Below are 5,585 nucleotides of genomic sequence, written 5' to 3'. Positions count from 1 at the left end.
ATATATGTATATATATATATATATTTTTTTTTTCTTTTGAAACAGAGTCTTGCTCTGTCACCCAGGCTGGAGTGCAGTGGTGCTGCGATCTCGGTTCACTGCAACTTCCACTTCCCAAGTTCAAGCGATTCTCCTGCCTCAGCTTCCCAAGTAGCTGGGATGACAGGCATGTGCCGCCACGCCCGACTCATTTTGATATTTTTAGTAGAGACAGCGTTTCACTATGTTGGCCAGGCTGGTCTCAAACTCCAGACCTCAGGTGATCCACTCGCCTCGGCCTCCCAAAGTGCTGGGATTACAGGCATGAGCCACCGCATCCGGCCGTTATTTGATTTTTGATGGGAGCTACTAGAGCTAATTTAGATGGTAATGAGGAGGACAGGAGGAAAGAGAGAGGAAAAAGAAGTTGGCCAGATGCGAGGAAGGACAGAGTTGCCAGGTGATGACCAATGAGTAGCCAACTTATCTGAGAAGGCAGGACCCTCGAGAGCAAGTGGTGGATGTGGCTCTGATGGGTCACAGGGCCTCCTTCCTCTACCTATTCTGGCTTCTTAGCCTCTCCTCCTCCTAAGGGCACTCTGCAAACATTGTTTTTCCCAGAATACTGACTTTGGCCTCCTCTTCTCACTCTCCATGTTATTCATTGGTGACTTCATCCACTACTGTGACTTTACCTGCTAATTGCTCATAACACTCAAACCTCTGTCTCTGGCCCAGATGTCTCTTCCCCATGTGCCGACTTGGTGTACATCCAATGGTTGACTGAATATCCCCACTTAGATGCTCATGGACAGTGGCATGCTGGCATCCGCTCATGCCAGGTCACGAGTGCCCATTGTACACCCAGCTCCTTATTCAGTGAAGTCATCTTGGTAGTAGAAACTTGAAGAGCTGGTCGCGGTGGCTCACGCCTGTAATCCCAGCAGTTTAGGAGGCCCAGGTGGGTGGATCACCTGAGGTCAACATGGTGGAACTCAGTCTCTACTAAAAAATACAAAAAAATTAGCTGGGCGTGGTGGCGGGTGTCTGTAATACCAGCTACTCGAGAGGCTGAGGCAGGAGAACCGCTTGACCCCAAGAGGTGGAGGTTGCAGTGAGCTGAGATAGCGGCATTGCATTCTAGCCTGAGCTAGAGACTCCATCTAAATAAAATAAAATAAAATAAAATAAGATAGTAGGAACTTGAACTCAGCCAAGGTGGGACTATTTACATCATGGACATTGGCAAATGCTTCCGATCAGGGCTCCCCCCTTTTTGAAGAGCTGGTTGTTAGGAATGGTGGCTCACCACCAGGAGTTCGAGACTAGCCTGGGCAACACAGTGAGACCCCATCTTTAAAAAAAAGATTAAAAATTATCCAGGCATGGTGGCATGCCTGTAGTCCCAGCAACTCAGGAGGCTGAGGTGAGAGGATTGCTTGAGCCCGGAAGTTGGAGGCTGCAGTAAGCTATGATCACACCACTGCACTCCAGCCTGAGTGACAGAGCAACATCCTGTCTCAAAACAAACAAAAAAAATTTACTACACACCACTGTTCACAGACATCTCACATTCAACATATTCAAAACTAAGTTAATCATCTTCCCCTGAGCCCAACCCTGCCCAACCTTACCCCTTCCCTGAATCTCCTGGCCCAGCTGACAGCACCAGCACCCACTGAGATATCTCCCATGCCCTCCCTCCCCATATCCGAAGGATGGTCAATTAGTTAGGGTATAGTCGAAGCGGCTATAACAAAGAATTCCCCAAAATTCAGTGACTTAACCTCAAAATAGACACTCCAAGACTGTGGGGACATCTCTGCCATCTTTTTTTTCTTTTCTTTTTGTTTTTGTTTTTGAGATGGAGTCTCGCTCTGTCATCTAGGCTGGAGTGCAGTGGTGCGATCTCGCCTCACTGCAACCTCCACCTCCTGGGTTCAAATGATTCTCCTGTCTCAGCCCCTGAGTAGCTGGGATTACAGGTGTGTGCCACCACACCTGGCTAAGTTTTATATTTTTAGTAGAGACAGGGTTTCACCATGTTGGCCAGACTGGTCTCAAACTCCTGACCTCAAGTCTGCCCACCTGGGGCTCCCAAAGTCCTGGGATTACAGGCATGAGCCACGGCGCCCAGCTGGTCTCTGCCATCTTAAACATGTGGCTTCTATCTCTCTGTTCCATGGGGCCTAGGCAGAAATCACCATCATATCTGAATGTGGGAAGGGGGGTAAAGTGGGAAGCACAGGTCCTTTCCTGATTAAGGACACCACTAACCTGCTCAGAAGTTGTCCAGATGCAGCTGGACACAGTGGCTCATGCCTGTAATCCCAGTACTTTGGGAGGCCAGAAGAAGGTTCGCTTGAGGCCAGGAGTTCAAGACCAGCCTGGTTAACATAGCAAGACCCCCATCTCTATTATTTAAATTTCTAATAAAAAATAAATTAAAGGCCGGGCACGGTGGCTCACACCTGTAATCCCAGCACTTTGGGAGGCCGAGGCAGGCAGATCACAAGGTCAGGAGTTCGACACCAGCCTGACCAACATGGTGAAACCCTCTCTCTATTAAAAATACAAAAAAAAAAAAATTAGCCAGGTATGGTGGCACACACCTGTAATCCCAGCTACTCAGGAGGCTGAGGCAGGAGAACTGCTTGAACCCGGGAGACGGAGGTTGCAGTGAGCCGAAATTACGCCACTGCACTCCAGCCTGGGCAATAGAGCGAGACTCTGTCTCAAAAATAAATAAATAAATAAATAAAATTAAAGCGGCCAGGTGCAGTGGCTCATGCCTGTAATCCCAGCACTTTGGGAGGCCAAGACAGGCAGATCACGAGGTCAGGAGTTGGGAGACCATCCTGGCTAACACGGTGAAACCCCATCTCTACTAAAAATACAAAAAAATTAGCCGGGCGTGGCAGCGTGCGCCTGTGGTCCTAGCTACTAGGGAGGCTGAGGCAGGAGAATGGTGTGAACCCGGGAGGTGAAGCTTGCAGTGAGCCGAGATTGCACCACTGCACTCCAGCCTGGGCAACAGAGTGAGACTCCGTCTCAAAATAAATAAATAAATTAATTAATTAATTAATTAAAATGAAAATAATAAGTTGGTCAGACGCAAGGAAAGCTGGGACATGTAGTCTCTGTCCATGTACCCAGCTAAAATATTATTAATAAACAAGGCAATTTAGGAGGCCGAGGCAGGAGGGTTTCTTGAGCCCAGGGGTTCGAGACCAGCCTGGGCAACATAGTGAGACCCTGTCTCTATAAAAAATAAAAAATAATAAAATAGGCTGGGCATGGTGACTCACACCTGTAATCTCAGCACTTTGGGGGCCGAAGGAGAAAGATTGCTTGAGCTCAGGAATTCGAAACCGGCCTGGGGAACATAGTGAGACTTCATGTTTACTAAAGATAAAAATAAAAAAATTAATTAACCAGATGTGGTGGCTCGTGCCTGTAGTCCCAGCAACTCAGGAGGCTGAGGTGGGAGGATACCTTGAGCCCAGGAGATTGAGGCTGCAGTGAGCTATGATCGCACCACTGCATTCCAGCCTGGGTGACAGAGTGAGACCCTGTCTCAAAAACTAAAAATAATTGATGATAATAATAATAAACAAAGAAGGGCAATGGGAAATGGTATAAGAGTAGCAGTCTATGCCTAGTGGATCCATCACGTCAATGTTATCACTCACTCTCTCTTTTTTTTTTTTTGACAGCCTCAACCTCCTGGGCTCAAGTGATCCTCTTGCCTCAGCCTCCTGAGTAGCTAGAACTACAGGCACGCACCACCACAACAGGCTAATTAAAAAAAATTTTTTTTTCTGTGGAGATGAGGTCTCGATATGTTGCCTAGAATGGTCTCCAACACTGGCCTCAAGTGATCCTCCTGCCTCAGCCTCCCAAAGTGTTGGGATTACAGGCATGAGCCACTGTGCCCAGCCCAATACTATCTCTTGAATACTGCTTAAATCCATCCCTTCTACGGTGTGCCAATTACTATTACCTTGATTCCTGCCCATTTCCTGGCCTCTAACTTAGTCCCTTTCTAATCAATCTACCAAATGGCTGCCAGAGGTATCTTTCTAAAATGCTAATTGGATCAATAACCCTCCTGTTCAAAATCTTGCAGTAGTTCCCAGGGGTTTCCAGGAGAAGAGTCAACTTCTTTGCATGACACAAAGGTCAGGTCTTGTCCCCTCAACTCAGAAATGCCTTTCACCCCTACTCCAGCTCCACTTCCTTGACTGCCAGAAAAACCCAGGCCATTTCCTGGGACTTAGTTTAAATATTGCTTTAAATGTTGTTTGTGTGCCACTGCAATGCTGGCTCCATTCCTGTTGAAGCCTTTACTGGACTGTGTATTTCTGGGCACTTGCCATCCATCCTTGGACCGGGGCTCCCTGTGAAGCCAAGGCACTTGGTTTATCTGGCAGAAGGCTGGGTGAAGGCCGGGTACCTTTTGAGGCTGAGGCAGGTGGATTGCTTGAGGTCAGGAGTTTGAGACCAGCCTGGGCAACATGGCAAAACCTCATCTCTGCAAAAAATACAAAAATCAGCCTGGGCACAGTGGCTCACACCTGTAATCCCAGCACTTTGGGAGGCGAAGGCGGGTGGTCACCTGAGGTCAAGAGTTCGAGACCAGCCTGGCCAACATGGCAAAACCCTATGTCTACTAAAAATACAAAAATTAGCCAGGGGTGGTGGTGCATGCCTGTAGTCCCAGCCACTTGGGAGTGAGAGAGAAGAATCACGTGAACCTGGAAGGCAGTGGTTGCAGTGAGGCAAGATCATGCCATTGCACTCCAGCCTGGGTGGCAGAGCAAGACTCTGTCTCAAGAAAAAAAAAAATCAGTTGGGTGTAGTGGCATGTCCCTGTGGTCCCAGCTGCTCGGGAGACCGAAGCAAAAGGATTGCTTGACTCCAGGAGACTGAGGCTGCAGTGAGCTGTGATCACGCCACTGCACTCCAGCCTGGGTGACAGAATGAAATCTTGTCTCAAAAAAGACAAAACAAGGGCTGGGCACGGTGGCTCACGCCTGTAATCCCAACACTTTGGGAAGCCAAGGTGGGTGAATCACTTGAGGTCAGGAGTTCAAGACCAGCCTGGCCAACATGGTGAAACCCTGTCTTTACTAAAAATAAAAAAAAAATTAGCTGGGCGTGGTGATGCATGCCTGTAATCCCAGCTACTCAGGAGGCTGAGGCAGGAGAATCGCTTGAATCCAAAAGGCGGAGGTTGCAGTAAGCTAATATCGTGCCACTTCACTCCAGCCTGGGCGACAGAGCGAGACTCTGTCTCAAAGGAAAAAAAAAAGCCAGCTTGGGAAACATAGCAAGACTCTGTTTCTACCAAAAACAAAAAAAAGGCCAGGCGTGGTGGCTCACGCCTGTAATCCCAGCACTTTGGGAGGCCGAGGCGGGCGGATCACAAGGTCAGGAGATGGAGACCATCTTGACTAATATGGTGAAACCCTGTCTCTACTAAAAATACAAAAAATTAGCCAGGCATGGTGGCGGGCACCTGTAGTCCCAGCTACTCGGGAGGCTGAGGCAGGAGAATGGCGTGAACCCGGGAGGTGGAGCTTACAGTGAGCCGAGATCGCGCC

At 48.5% G+C, this 5,585-nt stretch overlaps 1 long non-coding RNA gene across 1 annotated transcript in view; it reads left to right on the top strand.

The window, feature by feature from the left end:
• LOC131382578 (uncharacterized) overlaps positions 1-5,585 on the top strand; it is a 14,598-nt gene that overhangs the window by 3,568 nt on the left and 5,445 nt on the right. The window lies entirely within an intron of this gene.

The sequence above is a fragment of the Hylobates moloch genome, unplaced genomic scaffold (assembly GCF_009828535.3).
Source record: "Hylobates moloch isolate HMO894 unplaced genomic scaffold, HMol_V3 SCAFFOLD_72, whole genome shotgun sequence".
NCBI classification, from domain to species: domain Eukaryota; kingdom Metazoa; phylum Chordata; class Mammalia; order Primates; family Hylobatidae; genus Hylobates; species Hylobates moloch.
Note: the sequence above shows the minus strand (reverse complement) of the source record. Positions and strands in the feature narration are given on the sequence as shown.